Source organism: Lagenorhynchus albirostris, chromosome 5 (genome assembly GCF_949774975.1).
Source record: "Lagenorhynchus albirostris chromosome 5, mLagAlb1.1, whole genome shotgun sequence".
Lineage (NCBI taxonomy): Eukaryota > Metazoa > Chordata > Mammalia > Artiodactyla > Delphinidae > Lagenorhynchus > Lagenorhynchus albirostris.
The window spans coordinates 137,042,011-137,064,139 of NC_083099.1; the positions used below are offsets into that span (position 1 = coordinate 137,042,011).

Genomic DNA, 22,129 nt, shown 5'->3' on the forward strand with positions numbered 1-22,129 from the left:
ACTCCTCACCCATTCCCCATTGGGCTGCAGAGGGGGACGTCCAGGGCTCCGTTCAGGGCTGGGGACACGGTCATCTTCTCTCTTGCCCACCTCCACATCCTAGAGGCTTCAGTGTTTTGTCTTCACAAAGAGGCCATTCCTCATGTCTGGTTTTGTGGACCAAACATGAGACCCCAGGAGGGGTCCCACAGCTTGACTGTATGCACGAGGGTTACCTACATGCATGACCTCGATCCACCCCTCATCCAGCAAAATTCAATTTGACAACCGCCTAAGGTCTCTTCTCCCTAATGAGTCTTTTCTTCCACTTGTCATGTCTAAAGAGAACAGCGTCCCTGGTGCCTGTTTTGTCTGTTAAAGAATCTTTTTCTCCTTCCCAACTCTGTATCCATGTGCTGTAAACCTAAAGGGAATTTCTCTTGACGATGTCTAATCAAATGCCGAAATAGGAGAGATAGCTTGAACCCCCGGGGAGAGCGGGGCTGGATACGCATTTAGACAGGATGGGAGAGGATATCTATGCAGACAAAGGGATGAGAGGAACACAGAAAAGGTCAAGCAGTCATGGTGACAAGCAGGGGAGCAGAAGAAACAATGAACCGAGTGGGAGATTGATGGCAAACGGAATCACAGGCACTGGGGACCTAGGCAGGGTGTGTGTAAGCCTTTAGGTCCCCCCCATTTCTGGAAGTCCATAAAGCAAGAAGACACTGGTGCTGGCCACCAACCCAGAGCCTCCGTGAGACCTGACTCAGTTTACGTGGTCCCCTGATCGACCCATCCCTGCCAGCCTCCTGTCCACAGTCCTAGCTGGAATGGCTCCAGAGTGGTCTCGTGCCACTCCCACCGTCACCAAGCTCCTCTTAGCCTCCCCCAGGGGTGAGACCCTATCACAGCCTCCATTGTGCCTCCCAAGGTAGGAATTGCCATAGCTCCGGGACCCAGGTCTGGCCTGACCCAACCCACGAAGGTTCTAGCAAGTGCTAGGAGCTAGAGTCTAGAAGGATAGGGCAATCTCTGCCAGGAGAGAACAGCAGATAATTGCTTGCCCTTCCTGGCCCCTCCCACCCCCACCCTCCACCCAGTCTGTTCCAAGTAGAGTGGTTACACACGGCCTCTCTTGAGGTGTCTCCCAGGGCCACGCAGCCATATCCCCTAAGAAACTGTGGCCGTTTGCCTGTGCTTCCTTCCCTCCCTTTCGGCTTCACTCCCCTTTCTCCCTCACTCGCTTCCTTGGGATTGCACGACCACTCCCCACTCCAAAAAAGTATTAGCACACAAGCTTTGCTGCAGGCCCCGTTTTCTAGGGCTCCCAGACAAGCCTTGCCCCAGCAGATGGGCACCCCGCAGCAGAGCAGTGAGGGGCTGCACACGGGGATGTAAACTACAGTCTTATCCATTTCCTGGAATGGGTGTTTGAGGCATAGTCAGTTATATCCGTTTCCTAGGACTGCTGTAACAAATTACCACAAACTGGATGGCTTAAAATAACCGAAATTTATTCTCTCACAGTTCTGGAGGCCAGAGTCTGAGATCAAGGTACTGGCAGGGCTGCGCTCCGCCCCCAGGCTCTGGGGCAGAAGCCTTCCTTTCCTCTTCTAGCTTCCGGGAGCTGCTGGTACTCCTCCGCGCTCCTTGGCTTGTGGCTGCATCCCACCATCTTTGCATCACGTCTCCTCTGTGCATCTGCCTAATCTCCATCTGCATCCCTGCTGTAAAGGACACCTGTGATGGTGTTTAGGGCCCGCCTGGATAATCCAGGATGATCGCCTCATCTCAGGATCCCCAACTTATCACATCCGCAAAGTCCTTTTTCCAAACAAGGTCTCATTCACAGGTTCCAGGGATTAGGCTGTCGACATATCTTGAGGGGGCGGGCACTTTCCAATCGACCATACCATCCTCACTTTCCTGGTTGGAATATGCAAGAGAGAATATGTAGAGAATATGTAGAGAGAAAGAAAAAAAAAATTAAGTGAAACGCTAACTTTACCACCAAACAGTTCTAGGGAGAGAGAAGCATAAGCAGGAAAAAAGTGCTAATGTTTCCATTTCTGGTGCCGACTGGGGCACAGGAGAGATCCCACTTTCAATCTTCATGTCAACACATGTTATTTCTTCCTCGAGAGAAGCAAAACTGAATAACCCAGCATCGTCGAGTGGAACAGCTCACAAGTGGAAGAGCCGGGGTTGGCTGCGTGCCCCTGGCCCGTGGCAATGGGACGCGCCCACCCAGCCCCTCTCTGGTCTCTCGCCAGCTCTTTTTGGCTCCTTTGGGCCCCAAAGCCCCCAGCCCAGCCATAGCTGGAGTGGAACTGTCAGTGGCCCCATTTAAAACCCATCTGTGAAAGGCTCATAAATCACACCCTCGGAAAACACACTCCTCATTATAACTCAGCAGAGCACAACTCTGTTCAGAGATTGAAATAAATGTGAGTGTGTAGTAGGTTGGTTGTTTTTTCAGCGGGGTTGTTTTTTCAGTTGGTTGTTTTTTCTATGTAGGAGGATTTTGCATCATATTCTTTCAGCTGTTCATGTTAATAAGGCCAGGAATAATTACAGGCGTTTCTCCAAATGTAGCAGTCTCTATTGTCAGATTAAGCAAGTGGCCAATGAACACTTTTAGCGTGATTTCAGGGGAGCCAGCAAGGCTTAGAACCCCAATACCTCTCCCCTCTGACCTTGCAAAACAACTAGGTCAATGTCGCAAATTCTACAATGAGAGCTTCCTTCCTTTGGACCTGCCCATGGTCAAAACACGAATATCGCTGGAAGGGGCCACACTTTTAAGCAGTGTTCACGTATACATTTATCCTAGCATTTTCTCAGAGCAAGGGTTATGGTGGGAATGCAGGATAATCCAATGGATGGGACAGGGAGACACGATTAAGGGGAAGGTGAATAATCACATGCAGGGTTGAATCCTGGAGAAGGTCCCTTGTGCTTGTCATTTTACAGTTGAACTGAATGTATTAAGTGCCTACCTTGTGTCCAGGGATGCGATCTTCCTTATAGGTGATCTCATTTAATCCTCACATCCACCTGTGGGGTAGGTACCAAAGCTCCTCCATTTATAAGTCAGTTTGTTCCCACCTAAAGTGACACCAAACAAGTTACCAAAGTGTATGTGTCTGTGTCAAGTTAAGTTTCACAAAAGAACTGTCTCCAGACCCTGAGAAACTAGTGCTTTGGGGCTGGCTTGCTTCACAACAAGATCTCAGACACGACGTATTTCTGGAGATGGAAGAGATCTCCAGAGCTGCCACAAAATAGACAGACAGACAGACATGTAGACAAAGGAAAGCTGAGTCTGAGAGGGGGCAGGGAGGAGAGGAAGGAGGTGGGGTTCTCCGGGTTTCTTTGACCAGAGGCTGAGCAGGAATCACCAAGAACTAGGACAGGAGTGGTCAGGAGCTGGCTGAGAGGCCAGGAGGGAGACAGGGCTGCAGTAACCAGGTATCTGCATGGCGGGAATTGGCCTGAACCTATGGCAACAGGGAGGCAGTAGGGCTGTCCTGATGTAGAATCCCGTAGGGGGACCGAAATCTGAGATTCTTACTCTAAGAAAAAATCTTTGAAGGATTCTGGGGTGAACTGTATGGAAAAGAGGGGCTTTAGCATCTATGGGTAAAAGGAGATATAGACCCTCTTTGGAGGAAAGGCTTCTCAAGTTAGTTTGCAGGAATCCCACAAATTAAAATCAAGCACTACCTCACGAACAAAAATCAACAAATACTTGGGAAGGCAAGTCACTATGAACAAAAGCCAAAAGAAACAAGAAACAGCAGCTGTAGACCCCCAAGGACTACAGATGTTTCTACTGTAGCAACAGCATGCAGAACTGTAAAGTATAAAACATCTAGAGAATGGATACACTTATAATGTATGAACAAACAACAGGAAAACATTAGGCATCAATTGGTAGAATCAGGGAGAAAAACAAATCGAACTTTTAAAAATTAATCACAGAACTGTTGGGGAAAAACGCAATGGATATAAATACTGAAGAGGTCACCCTTTTATGTATTATTCACCAGTGGAGGGAGTTCTCATTTAAATTTGCATCTAGTACTTTGTCAGTCACTTTTTTATATTCTTTGCAAAATTCACACAGATTACTGATTTTTTTTTTGCGGTACGTGGGCCTCTCACTGTTGTGGCCTCTCCCATCGCGGAGCGCAGGCTCAGCGGCCATGGCTCACGGGCCCAGCCGCTCCGCGGCATGTGGGATCCTCCCAGACTGGGGCACGAACCCGTGTCCCCTGCATCAGCAGGTGGACTCCCAACCACTGGGCCACCAGGGAAGCCCTATTGATTATTTTTAATAAAACAAATGTTTCTGTACCAATGGAAAAAAACCCTCAATGTTTAAGTTAAACAGTAGATTACACTGTTAAAGAGAGAATTCATGAACTGGAAAATATATCTGAATAACTTTTCCAGAATACAGCAGAGAAAGATATGAAAAAGTATAAAAGTTACGGAAAAAGAACAAGAAGATCTAGCAAAGTGCTTGGCAAACTATGGCCTGTGTGTCAAATTCATCCAGCCACCTGTTTTTGTAAATAAAGTTTTATTGGAACCACCACATTCATTTGATTGTGTGTTGCCTATGGCTTTTTTTACAATACGATAGAGCTGAGTAGTTGTGACAGAGACCAAATGGCCTCCAAAGCCTAAAATATTTACTCACTGGCTTTTTACAGACAAAAAAAAATTACCCCTGGACTAGTACATACATGACTGGGAACCCAGGAGGAAAATTTGGAGAGAAAGGAAGAAAGGTAATATTTTAAAAGAGAATGACTAAATTTTCCAGAACTATTTAAAACATGTAGCCACATCGCCAGAGAGTACAACATATTCCAAGCAGGATAAATAAAAAGAGTCGTGCTTGCATTACAGGTTGAATTTTGTCCCTCAAAGAGATACATCCAAGTCCTAACCCCAGTACCTGTGAATATGACCTTATTTGGAAATAAGGTCTTTGCAAACGTAATCAAGTTAAGAATTTTTTCTTAAGGCCATGCCACACAGCATGTGGGATCTTCGTTTCCCGACCAGGGATTGAACCTTAGCTCCCTGCATAGGAAACGTGGAGTCTTAACCACTGAGTGCCAGGGAAGTCCCAAGGTAAGGATCTTGAGTGAGATCATCCTGAATTTGAGATGGGCCCTAACTTCAATCGTTAGTGTCTTACAAAGAAAAAGGAGAAAGAGAGAGAGAGAAAGGGGAAAGATATTAGTGATACAGACACAGGGAAGAAGGCCATGTCAAGACAGAGGCAGAGATTGAAGGGATGCAGCCACAAGCCAAGGAATGCCTGGAGCCACCTGAAGCTGGAAGGGGCAAGGAGGGATCCTTCTCTAGAGCCTTTGGAGGGAGTGCAGCCCTGCTGACACCTTTATTTTGGATTCTGTCCTCCAGACCTGTGAGAGAATAAATTTCTGTTGTTTCAAGCCACCAAGTTTGTGGTAACTTGTTACAGCAGCCCCAGGGAAGTAACACAGATTTTGTTTCGTGTGGTGGAATAAAGATGATTCCAAATTTTTCTGCATTCTCCATTCTCCATACTAAGTGATGTTATTTATCTCCCCTCCTCTGGAATCTGGGTTGGCCCGTGGTTGTTTTAACCAATAGAATATGGCAGGAGTGATGCTGTGCCAGGTCCAGGCTAAGACTTCAGAAGCCCTGGCAGATTCTGCTTTTATGCTTTTGGGAGCCTTGATCTGCCTTGTGAGATACGCAGCTACCTGCTGAAAAGAGCCCATGGAGAAACCAGAGCAGAGAGAGGGGAGCCCTGGGACTTGATGGAGAAAGAAAGAAAGGCCCCGCTATCCAGCATTCCAGCCAGCCCAGCTGTCTAGATGTCCCTGCCGCCCAACACTCTGGAGCTGGCTTCTGGCTTTGCCTCCCTCCTGTCCCCTTCCAGAGCCTGGTTCTCAGGACGAGAGCCCTTCGTGCCTTCTCAATCCCGAGGCACTCCACCAGAGGTAGTCTTGCCCAGGGCTTCTTGTCACAGGTGGATGAGCTATCTTGGATGTCCCAGCCCAGTCGAGCCCCAAGAGGACTGCAGCCCCAGGCAGCAGAAGAACCACCCAGCCGATCCCAGTCAACTCACAGAATCACGGGCCAACGAGGCATTGACAAATTTGAGTAAGAGATGTCCTTACAGATACAGGCGTTGCAGGCAAAACCTGGTAAAGATGAATGGTCGGTTCTTGGTTCCTATTCTCAGTAGATGAGCTGATAATAATAAACTATTCAGACATGAATGAGTAGGAAGTTCACAGGCAAAGTTAACTCTTGGGTCTTAGTAGCATATGACTCTAGTTTTGTTAACCATACACAAGGAGTGTATTATTATTATTATTCACCTCTTTTTATACCTATGTAGATAAAACTACTAATTAAATAAAGCAAAACATCAAATGAATAAATATTGAATTAAAAAATCATTAAAACAAACTCATGTGGTTAAATATGTGCCTCAGGACCAGAAATGTGACCACCAGGTGGAACTGGAGAAGCCAAGTGGCATCTCATTTTGGGTAATCACGCACATCTCATCCCATAGAGAGGAAAAAACACATCGTACCTGAGACAAACAGACAAAACAGGGTCAGAAAAATGAGGGAAACCTTGAGCCCTTCCTGTAAGTCACTAGCTCCCTAGCAAAAACAACTTGATCCCAGAATTTGGCAATGCTGCTGTTCGGAGATTTATCAGGACCTTGGTGGATATGACAATCGTGTGATGAATTTGCTGTTTTCTGCCATGCACAGACTAACTGTAATCTCAGTAACCTTGGTCATTTTGTGGATTTTTTTTTCCTTTAGATACCTTTTGTATTTTTATTTGATGATCTAGTCCTTCTAGCCCCTGGAGGCTCTTTACAGATCTTTTTAAAGTATGCTTCTTTTTGAAATGCTTTTGTCTCCAGATATTCCATTTATAGAGGCCCTGAACTCAGAGACAACAGGCAGAGTAGAAGGTGGGAGCAGGACCCTGGATGGAAAGTAGGAGAATTAAGTGAACCTCTATATGCTGAGCAGCCAAGTTCTCCCCCTCAGTTCCCAGAACACTGGAATGAGGTGCTTTTTCCCCAGGAAAGAAATGGGAGGATTTGACCAAAAAGAAACTAAATGGCCCCAGTTAAAACACTTATAGATACTCCTAGTTGGGGATCCCAGTGAAAAAACCAGATAGCCTCTCAGTCACCCCACAGGGAAGCCCAGATGCCCACATGTCCTTCCAAACTGCTTAGAGCTTCCAATCAGACCCATTCTCTGACCTGTGGACAGACCGAGATCTTTCCCTTGTCTTTGTTTGCTTGTTTGCTTTGCTTTCTGTTCTTGTTCCATGATCTGTTTCATATTAGACACCACCCTCTAACATCATGTTACAGACTTTTTTTCCCTAGCATTCTAACATGACCTGGCCTCTAACATGATAGGTAGAAAACAAACAACTGAAAAAAAAGACATATGTGGGCAGTAGAACCAGAGCAGCAAATAGTATAGCCCCCAATTCCGAGAACTTCAGCAAGTGACCTTATTTGGATATGTAATTAGTTGTTATCTTGAGATAAAATTATCCTGACTCAGAGTGGGCCCTCAATTCAATGACTGGCATCCTTATAGGAAGAGACAAGGACACAGAGACACACGGGAAGACCATATGACAACAGAGCCAGAGATTGGAGTGATGCAGCCACAAATCCAGGAATGCTTGGGGTCACCAGAAGATAGAAGAGGCATGGAAGGGTCCTTCCCTAGAGACTTCCAAGGGAGCATGGCCCTGATGACACCTTGATTCCTGACCTCCAGAACGATGGGAGAATAAGTTTCTGTTGTTTTTAAGCCACCAAGTTTGCGGTAATTTGTTATGGCAATGCTAGGAAACTAATACAAGCCATGCTGCTAGAGATGCAAAAGTTAGAATCCAAGGCCTGCCAGAGAGGAGGAGCCTTGAGGATTCAAATGCATTTGACTGGGATCTCAGGACTATACCCTGAGAGAAAGGGAAATCAGATTGAGTCTGAACACCAGACTAAATCTCAAGGGTGAACAATGCAGAAACATGCATAGGAAGCATGTGGAACTTAGTGTAAAAATCTAACACAGGTATAACTGGAATGCAGACAAGATGATGGAGGGGACAAAAAGAAGTGATATCTGAAGATTTACTAGCTGAGAATTTTCCAAAATGACAAAAGATATTAAACCACAGAGTCAAGCAGGATAAATACAAAGAAAATTGTTTCTAGGCAAATCAGTAAAACTAATGGAAACCAAAGACAAAAAAAAATCTTAAAAGCAGATTAAAAAATCTTAAAAGCAGATTCTGTAAAAAAGTTACAGAAAAGAAAAAATACATGACATTCAAAGGAGTAACAATGAGACCAACAACTGACTTTTCAACAGGAACAATAGAAGCTAGAAGACAATGAAATAGGAAGGAAACTGCTCAATCTGCAGGAAGAGGAGTATCTATTAAAAACCTGCAGCAGGGCTTCCCTGGTGGCGCAGTGGTTGAGAGTCCGCCTGCCGATGCAGGGGACGCAGGTTCGTGCCCCGGTCCGGGAAGATCCCACATGCTGCGGAGTGGCTGGGCCTGTGAGCCATGGCTGCAGAGCCTGCGCGTCCGGAGCCTGTGCTCCGCAACAGGAGAAGCCACAACAGTGAGAAGCCCATGTACCGCAAAAAAAAAAAAAAAAAAAACCTGCAGCAAACATGATATTTAATGCTGAAATCAAGTTTTCCTCTTGAGACCAGAAATGAGGAAAGGATGTCTGTTCTAACGACTTCTCCTCCAAATTGCATTGAAGGTCTAGTCCGAACCATAAGGCAATAAACAAATAAACTAAAAGATACGGTGATTGTGAAGCAAGAAATAAAACTGTGATTATTTGCAGACAACACGGCATGTTCTTCGGACAACCTGGTAGAAAAGCCCTCTCATCCATCCCTGTTGCAGGTGTAGAGTGTGTCCTGGAGCAGAGATTATAATTCTTTGGGGCTGCCCACAGGCGGTGGGAAGGAGATATCCCTGGCTTGACTTAGCTGCCTCTGGCCAGGTCAGACTGTATTAGTGTTGGGGCAGGCGGGAGGGAGAACCAGCAGCTGGTGGGCTGCATGCAGGCGCACTAAGCCCCACAATGGGGCCCTTGGACACCTGTGAAGGTCTGTGCTCACCTTGAAAGCATCCTCACGACTGGGGTGCGGGGAGTGACATTAAATAGCAATACAAAAACATGATGACAGGTTGAGAGAGAGACCACAGAAAAAAGAAAAGTTTTCTATGTTAATACCTTCAATGTCACTTTTTTTTCTGTTTTTGAAGAAACCTCACATTTTCATTTTACCTTGTGCCCTGCAAATTATGTAGATGGCCTCACTTCCCTTTATACCTCAAGGCACAGCTTAGACCAGGTAAAGTCTCAGTGATAACAGAGGAGGAGGGGAGAGGAGATGCTGAGGGAGACACATGTGAGACTGTCTTCTTGAGGAGGTCAGAAGATCACAGAACTGGCTGACTCCCCTTTGTAGCTCCTGGCTTTCGTCTATAATGAACTCCTGAGACCATGCACTGAGGTCAAACCTGAGAGGTTGGAATAGCAGATGTACCCTTGGAGAAAAATTCTTATAAGATCCTAACTTACACTTTCTCCTTTAGATATATTTTAAAATTTGTAAATAGTTTGGTATTGGGGTGGGATGAACTGGGAAATTGGGATTGACATATATACACTACTATGTATAAAACAGATAACTAATGAGAACCTACTGTATAGCACAGGGAACTCTACTCAGTGCTCTGACCTAAATGGGAAGAAAATCCAAAAAAGAGGGGATATATGTATAAGTATGGCTGATTCACTTTGCTGTATAGCAGAAACTAACGCAACAGTGTAAAGCAACTATACTCTAATTTTAAAAATATTTTAATAATTAAATAAATAAAAATAGTTTGGTATTTGTAAATAATTTGGTCTCTTTCTAAAAGATAAGAACCTTTTTTTAAAAAGGTTATCTACAATATCATTATCATACCCTAAAAAAAGAACACAACCTTCTGAAGCTGTACTATGGGCCAGCAGGGACCACCACCAGGCAACAGTTCAGAAAGGTCCTTCATCAGCTAATGCACCTGAGGCCAGTGTGATGGGTTATGTACAGTATGTGAGCAGACAATACACAAAATCAAATGCATGCATCTGTGCTCAGCTAGAGAGTCCTTCTGTCCCCAGTGACCTCAGGGCAGCTGCAAATGGCGGCTGAGATATTATCCCTCCGGAAGCACAGGCGTCGCCTCTCTACATAGAACGTCCTCATTTCCTACCGGGACTCAAGGAGGAAAATTGGGTAGACATGGAGACCCCTGCAGATATTCACTTCCTTAGTCCAAGTAATTGACATTCAACCTATGTATCTTTCAACTCAGTATATCTAGGGACATGCAAGTATTTTGTTTGTTTTATGGTCATTGCTATAGCCTTTTGGCATTTGACATTGTGAGTTGAACTCACGTTTAATGCATGAACTCGGGGAAAATTTGATAGATAGGATAGATTGCTAATATGTTTAAGGAATCGCTTACAATTATTAGGCTAGACTCAAAACAGCAGAAACTCTCTCCAAATAAATGTGCAAGTAGCAAGTCTTCTACAAACTGTAGCAAGTCTTCTACAAACTGAATAACTCAGCAAGTATCCGACCTGAAAGGAAAGCTCTCGGAGCAACTGATCTTGGCTTTAGCTCATGTTCCTACTGACCCATTAAGTTATACAAGGGCATCGGTCACTGAAAGCTAAAATTAACACTTACGGGTCTTGCCAGAGAGCTCTGATACCTCCAGTGGGAACTTTCCATGTGCTTGTGACAGACCAGCATCCACTGGTGTTGTCATGGGGAAAAAATAAGAATTGAATTTCCTGCCTTGGTTTTTCCAGCAACTGCCAGGTGGGCAGTCTGCTTGGCCTTTGGTGATAACTCTGCTTTGGTAACACTGACTCAACAAATATTTATTGGCCATCCACTACATGCCCAGTATGATGCCGGGTGCTGGGGGTAAAGAGGTACACAGGATGGACAAAGCATGCACCCTAGATCCAGAAGATCTGGGCCCTTAGACCAGCCTCAGTACTCATTAGCCATGTGGTTTGGGGCCAAGTCTCAAAAATCAAGTCGATTCTAGGCACTGGAAGAGTTCCTAGTGAAAGCAACACTCCACACCAAGTGAGTAAGAGCTGGATTAAATCCCAGCTCTGTCCCTTACCAGCTGTGTGGCATGAGCCTGTGGTCATTTAGAAATGGCCAGAAAGGAAGAAGCAGCAGTTGGGAGTGGGTGAGTGAAAGGGAGATCTGAGGGAAACTGCTTGGTTATCATTTCTTCTTTTCTTTAATCAGAGTGTAACTTTCATATCATTAAATATTATAACTTACACAAGTCTTAAGTATGGGGCTTGATGAATTTTTCCCATGAATCTCATGTAACCACAACCCAGATCAAGATACAGAACATTTCCAACACCCAGTAGAAGTGAAAATACCAAAACCCAAATCTCAGGACCTCTGATAGGTTACCACAATCAGTGCTACCAGCCACAGAGCTGATTTCTGACTAGTGGGGATGAGCTCACAGTCTCATTCTTCTGGTGACCAAGAACACTACTTATAAACTAGTCTGCTGGACGTGGGCGTACAGATGAAGTCCGTAAATATGACTTAGAAGAGAGTTTTAACGTGTACTAAGCTAACTGGCTGATCCAAGGATGAAATCTACACTCTTGCCCTCTCCTTACCGCCAAACTCAAATGTACTAGGTACCCAGGCCAGATTTTCCTTGTTATAAAATGTATTAAATATGTATCATAAACTTGTTGCAAGGCAAAAATAAAAGTTGGAGGCATATTATTCACTACAGCCAAAAGGTGGAAACAACTCAAATGACCATCAACGAATGAATGGATAAAGAAAATGCGGTATATCCATACAATGGAATATTACTCAGCCGTAAAAAGGAATGAAGTCCCAGTACATCCCACACCATGGATGAGCTGTGAAAACGTCATGCTAAGTGAAAGAAGCCGGACACATAAGACCACATACCATATAATTCTATTCATATGAAAGTCCAGAATAGGGAAATCCAGAGACAAAGTAGATTAGTGACTGCTTAGGACTGGTGATAGGAGTTGGAGGATAGGGAGTTAATAGCTAATGGGGCTCCTTTCTGAGGTGATGAAAATGTTCTAAAACTGACTGTGAGGATGATTGCACATATCTCTGGACACACTAAAAACCACTGAATTGTACACTTCAAATGGGTGAATTGTATGGTACATGATTATAGTTAAAATTCACAACCTCCTTAGGAGGTAGCTTCTATCGCCAATGTACAGATCACAGAACTCAGGGTTAAAGAGAAGCCAAACTAGATTTGACACCAAATCTTGCCCTCTTAACCACTGTGCAAATACTCATTTAAAAAAAGACATTTTTCACATTAGAAATGATTTCCATAGGACATCGTTTCTTATCTCTCAGTTGACGAGAAATAGAATTACTAGTTCAAAAGCTGTGAACATTTCTAAGAACCTTGATGCACATTAGAAGGCCAGATTCTCAGTCAAGGTCATTATCAGGATGGAGAATGCCTCCATGGCAGGGACTCACTTTTATCATGCGAATGCCTGGCTCTGCGCCTGGCACATTGTGGCCACCCAGGGATATCTCCTGAATGAGTAACAGCATGTGTGCGAGCAGGAGGGTGGGAGGGCTCCCCAGCGCAAAGCACTGCACTCCTTTTTTTTTTTTTTTTTTTTTTTTTTTTTTTTTTTACTGCACTCCTTTTGATACATGACGTACAAGCTCCTAAGTGAGGCCAGCTCTAGACTACACATGAATAATGAGCGCCTGGAACACGCAGCCCTCCATCTGTCTGCTTTAGCCACCTGCACACGCCAGGTGACTCACCACACAGTCCCCTGATTTAGTTGACTGCGAGGAGGTCAAAAATGACTTAATAAGTTACACCACGGCGCATCTGGGTGACCACACACGGGGTTGGAAATTGCATTTATTCTTTTAGGTAGTAGTTCAGTGGGAGCATTTTTTAGCAAGTGCAACTGTTTCTGTTTGGATTATTTAATAACTTCCCTAGTAAATACTGATTCTCCATGTAAATATTAGCAACTGACATACATAGTCACAGTTCACCAATGCCCAAAATAAGTTAGACTGTAAACCCAATGCCTCTGGAAGCTGCGTTAACCAGTGCAGGCCACTAAGTTGCCTTGACAAGCCCGGCCCTACTTCTCCACCAGGAAACAGTTGTACCTATATCACAACCAGCTAAAGAGGTTTGCACTGCAAAAACCTTGGGATCTCAATGAACTGCTTTTTCCTGCAGAGCAGTTTGGTGGCAAGAGGGTCTGTCTTGAGAATTTCACCACTCGGGTGCCAAACAACCTCATCTGACCTGTAATCAGGCGGGTCTCTGTTCCAATGGGTTCATTCTTTCAGACTCTATCACATGGGGTTTTCCCCAGTCTTTACTGCCCCTTAAAAAAAACCCAAACCCTTCGGTTATTAAAGATACTCCTTTTAGTGTTACCTTACCTACCTCTTGTACTATACTATTCAGGGGTCTTTAAACGGATGGAATTATAACTTGTATTATCAATATAGGAAATACCTGGAGGAAATGCAGATGCCCTTTGTCCCACATTCCACAGGCTGCTCTCCTGTCTATGAAACTGTATCAGGTCCTCCTGGCACAGAGGAAGGCTGAGAGGCGGTCTTACCCAACCAGACCTTAATGATTTTATTTATTCCACATGGCCTAAAAACATGTTTGAACATAACTTGCCATAATTTTTCTGGTGATTTCTATGAGTCACTTTTTAATCATGAATTATGGTTTTTAGAGACACTCCTGAGAAATTTTACCCAAGGTTCCCTTGACAACCATCTCATAAAGTATCTAAAGTGAAGCTGCTTCCACAACCAATGCAGAAAATCAACTTTAAAGCATAGATTCCTAAAAGATCCATTAGTCATCTTTGCTGAGAGTGAATCAGATTCACACATGCAAAGGGTCGCTGAGAAATTCAGATCCACCCACATAACAAGCAAAATACATTTACTGTCAAATAAGGTTCAAAGGATTTTTGTACAAATATAAATTTTCTAACTTCGCTTGGAGCATTTTTTCTTTTCTCCTAGCTGGGGATTTTCTCTGTGTGTCTAAATTATTGCCTTTCTACCCTCGGCTGAAAGTTTCCAGCTTTTACAGGATCTGCTATGTCCACCGCAGGAAGGATCTTTGCCTGCTGGATCAATTCAGGCCACTCAGAGATTCAAGTGTCTGTGCACGATAATGAGCACAAATTTCCATTTCTGGGATTTACTTAGGAAAATCCAACTGCTGGATCTCAAACAATCAGGTAAGGTCCAAGTACTCTTAATGACAGTTGGGCGGGGTTAGCCTGGAAATTCTAGCACTTTCTACAGGTGCAGCTTCCCCGGCTTCCACTTTCCTTTCTTTGGCAGAGTTGACAGCTTCTGCAAAAATAACGATGTAGACATCAAGCTAAACAGAAACATAAATAGGTCAATTAGCTTTCAAAGGAGCACTCTTTATGTTGCTTAAACAGGGAGGTATTTTCTGGTCAATTACTTTAAGTAGACATCAATAAACACTAAAACTATTTGTGCATGGGGAGCCATGGCGCTGGGCTTTTCCCTCCCTGGCCCCCAACGGTCCAGGGAGTAAAGCAGACTCACACAGGCGCTTTCCAGTGCTCACTACCGTGTTTAAAGTGTTCAACAAGTGTTTGAGGCTCTCGCTTTCCGTCCAGACCGTGCTGAGAGCCCCAAAAGACGTGGCACCTGGCACCTGTTGCCTCGCCAGGTCACCGGGCCACTCCCCTCCGACGGCGTTCACCACCGCCCATTTCTTTCCCCACGCCGTCTTGCTATTTATTCAAAAGTTAGATTTCGCAATAAACTCTTCCAAGTATCCACCTTCCCCCGCCCCCCACGCCCTGATCAGGGCCCGGCAATCGGTAGGAACGCTTCAAAATGAAATGCAAGATTCAAACTAAGTCTCACACCACCATAATAAAGAGGTTTAATGAGCTTTGATCTTGGGAACGGCGTAGCATTTGCACAACTCCATGAAGCCACGCGCACACTCACACCCTGACCACCCCTCCCGTAAAACGGAAAGCGAAGACAAAGTGCCCCTGAACGTGAAAATCTGCCCGGCCCCCGAAGGCTCACCCCGCCTGGTTCAAAAGCTTCTGGGAGAGAAGTACAGAGAATTCCGTAGTCAGATTAAATAATGTCTTTGTCTACACCCGCTGGGCGAAAAGAACGTTGGTGCTATAACCAAGATTATTTTGTTTCCGCTCTCTAAAAAATGAAGACGGTGCTGGAGTTGGGGCCAAAAATATTCATAAGCCACACAGTTTGAATCCACCCTGTAGTTTATCAGCTAACCGATACTTTTGCCAGGGAAACTATTCTTGAATTGAGGAAAAATGTTAAATTTAAAATTCTCCTTTTATTCGAAAACGTGCTCTACCCCGTACCTCCTCCTCCAGGGTATTTGCTCTGGCACCTAAAAGGAATTCTGTCTTGGGGCAGTTAAGAGGGGGAGAAGAACGGCGGAGGGGAGCTGGACCTTCTTCCTCGATCTGGGAACCGCGCCGGATCTCCCTCCAAGAAAGCTGAGCCGCCAGCGTGAGAACTCGACTCCAGATTCGGTCTAAGAGCGCGCGAGCTGGGGACGGCTCAGGGATCTTTGGCGAGGCCAAGATGAAAGTACGGGCCCCTTAATTTCCACCAGACTTCCCTTCATCCACATACACCAGCTCTCACCCACTCCCCAGACCTCACGCGGACCCCGGGTCCCTCTGGTCCCTACTTCCCACGTGGAAAAAATCTGGGGGGAGGAGCGGAGACGAGGCCGAGCGTGTACAGGGAGCACGGGAGACCGGCTAGCACCAGACGAGGTCCGCACGGCCCCACTCACGCAAGTGAGCGTGCCGCACACCTCCCAGCGCGCACACCCGCGTCCGCTCCAGCTCCCCGCCCGCCTGGCTACGTGAGGACCGAGGCCCTCTCCAGTGTACACTGCGCCCCACCCGTGAACGCTGCGCGCACGCGTGCTCTCGAGTTCCCCACTCCCTCGTGCACTGCGCCGGCTCCGTGCGCACCGAGGCCCCTGACCCCTCCGTGTTTACTGAGCCTCTCCAGTGGCCGTGCGCGTTGCGCCCCCTTCCGCCACCCCGCCCAGGCCGCGTTTCTAACCACGCGGGCGATCCCGAGACTCTGAGAACGCAAAAGGCGGGAACCACACCGCAAAGTCTGTCGGAAACAATCTCCTTCTGGGCCCTCACCCAGCGCGGGGAGTAGGAGTCCCGAGTCTCTTCTGCGGAATTGAGAAGACCTCTGGCGACGGGGAAGCCTGAAGCTTGGCCCGTGTCCCCGAGTGGGACCCGCAGGTTCCAAAGCCGGATTTCGTCCCAGGACAGGGAGAGCGGGCGAGGGGGCCCCGCCACCGCCTGCGTGCCATGCCGGATGGGGTGCGGTCCCCCTACCGGCGTGGCCCCCTGCCGCTCTGAAATCTGGCTTTGGCGCGCCCAAAACCTCTGACGCGGGACGGCCCTCTGCTGTGGGCGTCTCCTCCTTCTCCACGGATTCAAGAGGATACACACCTCTCAGGAAACCCGCCTTCCATGCCAGCCCTTGAAACTAAAGAAAAAAAATAAAAATCTGCGCGAAGCAGGGAGATGCTCACGCCCCGGGTTGGGACGGCTGCGCGCTCTCAGGCCAGGCTGGAGGGAGCCGATCCAGCCGGCCCGCCTGTCCGCTGGCCTTTCTGTAACTTTCTCTACTAAACCGCGAATGAATTAGCGTACCTCTTCCTACAGATTTGTTTAGATTAGGGAGGTTTCCCTCAATGTTCGCTTTGCTTTGCGAACATTATATTAATAATTATATTAATTAAATAAAACGAGTTTGTGTCTTTAAAGCATTGTAATAGCCCTGTATTATAGTCAGCCTTACATTAAGGGTTGGCTGTTACTATTATTACCTGCTAGAAAAAGAAAATTAAGCCTATCATGTTTGTGCTTTCTTTGATGTGCAGAAATATGTGTCTCTGGTGGGTAGATATTTTTTTTAAGGAAAAGTTTTGGTTGATGTTTTTTGAAAGGCGGTTTCAGCGCCGTCGTTAATGAACTAATTAGTTTTCGGATTTCAAGGCGGCATGTCATTGATATAACCACTGAGGAATTTCAGCGCACACCAGACTGCAAAGACTCCTCCAGCTCAAGGGTTTCCAGACACGACCGCGGGCTCGCTGGAGGCGAAAAGCGAGGTTTTGCCGGGGAGCGGATGGGCTGCCTCTCCCCGAACCAGGACTTTGAGGCGACGTTTCTGTTAAGCCGGAGCGAGAGCACTCTGGGAGCGGGCTGCGGAGGCTTCGTGCCGCCGGGTCGTAGAAAGGGCGCAGGAGGTCGGCGCAGGACACTCGGCTCCCCTCTCCTACGGCCCGGATCCCTGGCTGGTCCCTGAGCGCCGCCCCTGGGCGCCGGGCGCTGCGTGCGCTCCAACAGAATAGAATCCTCGCTCTCTCCGGAGGACGCCGGATGTGTGTGCAACGGGGAGGGGTGCCAAAGTCCCGGGCACCTTCTCAGAGACGGGGGAGAAAGCGGGGCTGGGGCTGGGAGACAGCGAAGGAGTGCAGAGGAAAGGGCTGCCCTCTCACCACCGTCCCCCGCCCCCCAGGTAAAATTAGAAGAAACGTGTGGCCGTTTCCCCAAACCTGGCGCGGCTTCAGTGGCTCCCTGTGGCCTTCGCTGGGGACTGTGCTAATCACTATAATTAATTACCAGTGACACTGATTTTGATCCCTAAATGCATCGCCTTGAGTGAGGGAGAGAAGTACGCAGTAGCTACTCTGTCCCTCGGATAGGAGGCACTGCCCCGGCGGGCCCCCTCAAGCCCGCAATCCCAGAACCCGAAGTCGTCCCGGACAACCAAGTCCGAGAAGGACTGCGCTCTTTCCGGAATCCCAGGGAGCAGAGTCAGCCTCGAGCAGGCCGGGATAGGCGACTGGGAGGTGGGAATGATCCCCCACTGGATGGTGCCTCCTTCCCTCCCCGCCCTGCCCCCCCCCCCACAGAGCCACTTGGGGCACCCTGCCGAGGACCGAACACACAAGCACCAAGGGACCCCAGGACCCTGTGCAGGAGGGCGGATCTGCCCTAGTTACCGTGATGTAATCAAATAATCAGAGAGAAGCCGACCAACCTAAAAGTGAACACTTTCTCCTAAGGAGTAACTTCCAGTGAAACAACTTATTAAAAGCAAAACAAAACAAAAAGAAATAAACTTCTCTCCCTCTACTACTTAGGAACGTGTGAGCAGAGCGAGTTACTGTCTCGACCTCTCAAGGAACGAATCATTGCGAAATGGCTCTGGATATCTGTAATTACTTTTATACAATGGGTAGTAATGTTGTAACTGTTGTCCGAGCCTTTCTGGGAGTAGCAATGACCCCAGAAAAAGTTGATGATATCTCCACGGGTGTTACACAAGGAAAGGAGTGAAAAATCGAAGTACCTTTTCAGATAGCTCAGACCAAACGCGCCTCCCAGCCTTGAAATACTCACATTTGTGATACTGAACCCAAGCGGGATTTTCTGGAGTAACCACATCATGCTAATTGCCTGTGTAGACAAGAGTTTATAAATCGAATAGGTTCACATGTCCATAGTCCTGGGTTTCCTGCTGTCTCGGCTTGTTTGGGCGGTTGAAGTTCTCCTTAAACACCACTTCAGAGTTTCCAACCCCTTCCCCCAAATCTAGTGCTAGGCCTGGGAGAAGTCTTCCCCTCCCCACCTCCTTAGGGACAAAGTCTCTGATCCCCTTCTGCCACCGCAGCAGCCCATCCCTAGTGGAACATCTGCGCGTTTTCCCCTTGATCTCACGCGAAAGTCGGTTTCCGCGGAGGATGGGCCTCAGGTAGGCGCCGGGTGCGGCCCCGGGGAAAAACAGTTGCGGAGCATCTGAAGCGGAAAATCCAAGCAGATGTGGGGCGGCCGGGCCCCGCCCCTTTCCTCTTAGGGCCTCAATTTCTTGCAGATCAGCTTCCTAATGGAAAATTTCTAAGAGGTGGGGGGTATGCGGAGGCGTGCTCGTGCGCCTCGGGGTGCGCCTAGGCGCTGGGAAGCAGGACAGACTGGGGCTGGTGGCGTCCCGCAAGCGCTGCAAAAGCTTATTGGACTCATGGTCCGACCCCTCTTTCCACCTGCCCTCTTCCTGCCGCCGGCCTCTCGTCATTCTAGATTCTGCCAAATCCTTCCGGGCCAGTAGGAGAACCGCCGTTTCTGGGTGATGCCCGGGACTGAGGGGTCTTTCGTTGCCCTATGCTTCTCCCCTGCGGGCCCGTCTCCGTGCTGTGCGCGAAGCGCTCGACTTTCGACTCAAAGTATAGACTAGGAGGTACTCGCCGCACCAGGAGCCTGGAGCAAGGACTACGCAGTAGGTGTCCCAACCGGCGGCCACCGGCTTCTGATCACTCCAATTAGCACGCGTTTAGTGCTTTTTCCAATTTACACAGAGCTTCCATCCTGTGGGTGTCCTAAGGGCCTCAGGCTTTCCCTTCGGCAGGGAGAGCCCTAGGATGACCCCATCCAAGCTCAGGGGTTCTTCCTTCGCCATTCCACGCAGACATCACTATTCTTCCCAACTGGGGAAACCTCGAAGTTCGCGCCGAAGTACTTTGTGTTCTTTCGGTGGTGCTGTGCGGGAGCCCAGGCCCATCTCCGCGCGCTGTGTGTGTGTGTTGAATGAATGTGTTGGGGGGAAGGTGATAAAAGGCCCGCTTGGGCATTTGCTGGAGCACACTGTGGGCCCTAAAGTGCCCCACAGCCAAACATCTGTGAATCTTCCAACGCTCCGTTATGCTACGTCTCACACCACGCGATTCGAACATGTCTCGCAGATGCAACAGCGGCTGCCACTGCTGAAAACCGGGTATCGAGATCTCAAGTACAATTTCCCGTGAAATCCGGGAACTTTGGTTTAAGGAACGTTTCTGTTCCTGTTACTTGTCGAGTTTCTCCCACTTGCACTTAACCATGTTTCTGCGATCTGGGTAATCCCTTTCAAGCCCAGGAGGAATTCTCCCGGGTCCATAATTGAGGATCGGAAATCGTGGGGGTGAGGGAAGCCTTAAATCCTCCCGAAGCCAGGAAGGTGCCGGAGCGCACACGGGGGCGGCCTGAGCAAGCGGCGGCGGGGCCCAGCCGGCAATCCCTTCCCCCCTGGAGCTCCTTCTCCCGGAAGCCGGGATACCACGGCTGTCCCCGCAGCGGGGTGCAGAACTCCGGGCGGGGAAGCGGGCCGGGAGCCTTGCGTTTGGCCACTACGTACCCGAGCCGCTCGCGCGCCCCACCCCCGACCCTCTGCGCTCACGGCTGGAAAAAGGAAAGCGCTCCTGGATCCGAAACCCCAAGGAAAAGCGCTGGTTCCTACATGCGCCCGGCATTTGGTGGGGAGGCACCAACTCCGAAGCTCGCGCGGCTCGGTGGTTTCGAGCAAGGCCACGGCTGGGGGTTCCGCAGGGCGCCGGGGCAGGTGAGGCCGAGCCCGGGTCTGCGCACGATGTCCTGCCCACCGAGGGAACTACGACGCCTCCAACGCCATCGAACTTCTGACCTTCAAAGAGGTCCCTGGAAAGGGGTCAGGAGCGCCTGCTGCCGACGAGGTCGCTGTAGGCCCTGCCCTCCAGACGCGGGGGAGGGAGGCGAGCACCAAGTCATTGTAACGGCAGTGAGCGCGCGGAGCCGCAGGCTCCTCCCGGGCCGGGGGAGAGAGAAGGCACCTAGAACGGAGATCCTAGCGCTGGGCCCCAAGGCTCCGGCGTCTCCCCTCCCGAGCTGACCTCCAGATCAGGCCCCCACAGCCTACAGCCTCGGCACACGTCCGAGGGACCCCAGGACCCCGCGCCCTGCGTCCACTGCGGCTGCCCTCTGACCCCGCCCGCCAGGAAGCTGGGGTCCTCCCAGTGCATGCGTCCACACTGCGTCCGGAGGGTTCGGGCTTCTAGAAGGGAAGGGATGGGGGCTACCTCGTGGCCGGGGTAGCTAGGAGGATCCTCCGGGGTTGCAGGCACCGACAGTGAGGTGGGGTATACAAGAGGACTCGAGGTCCAGTGTGGCCCTGAGGGAAGGCGCCGGGACGCCCCACGGCCGGCCGCAGTCTCCGACTGCGCCTCCCTGCGCCAGCTGCCTCCTGCCCCCATCACCCTGGCCACCACGAACGCTTGTCCGATGACCCTCGCTCGGTGCTCCTCGCCCTGAAGCACCCGCCCCAGCCGGCTTCCCTGAAATTCCTGCCGCACTGGATCGGGCTGCAGGGACGGGTACTATTGGGCCCTGTTCCCGCCGCTGCCCAGGGCAAGGCCTCACCGGTAGGTTCGGCTCCCCCGCCCCTCTCTCCGTCCGATCCGCGCGTCCCCGCGGCCTCCAACCCCTCCGGGGAAGGCGCCAATCTCCTTTCGCTCTCCTGTTTACAGGAGAGAAAGGGCATAAGGGTCACTTCCGAGCCCTACTCGCGCCGCTTCCTGGGGAGGGGGGTGGTCCTTCCCCTCTGGCCTCCCCACCGCCACCACTTTCGGCTCTCGGACCTGCAAACTGGGGAGAGCGAGGGCTCGGGGCCCGCGCGGGCTCGGAGGACTTAGTCCTCCGCAGGGCAATCAGGCAGCGCCCGCGCAGTACCTGCGCCGGAGCCACAGACGAGGTCTCCGTACCGCTTCCTCCCTAGCTTCCTCCTCAGCCCCTCCCCGCCGCTCCTCCTAGCGCCCAGGTCCCGCGACCCGCCCGCCAGAGCCGGTCCCCGCCGCGCGCCCTGTGCACTCACCGCGATTTCCTCCAGGCCGGGAGCGCGCGGGTCTCGCCCGGGAGAGTCCCTGGAGGCAGCGACAGGGAGGCGCGCCTGTGACTCCGGGGCCGCGGTGGGGTCGGTAGGCGAGGTTGGCCGCCCCCGCCCCCGCCGCGGTCCCTCCCCCCCTTCCTGCCCCCCCTCCTCCCCGGGACGCGGCGGCC

The 22,129-nt window shown here is 49.4% G+C and overlaps 1 long non-coding RNA gene across 1 annotated transcript; it reads right to left on the bottom strand.

Annotated features, from left to right (window-relative positions):
• Window positions 1–1,474: 1,474 nt before the first annotated feature.
• On the bottom strand, window positions 1,475–22,092 carry LOC132520722 (uncharacterized). The gene is made up of 3 exons (XR_009540605.1): window positions 21,945–22,092; window positions 2,985–3,093; window positions 1,475–1,911 (listed from the first exon to the last, which is right to left on the bottom strand). It is a non-coding gene; the product is annotated as an uncharacterized LOC132520722 (long non-coding RNA).
• Window positions 22,093–22,129: the final 37 nt, after the last annotated feature.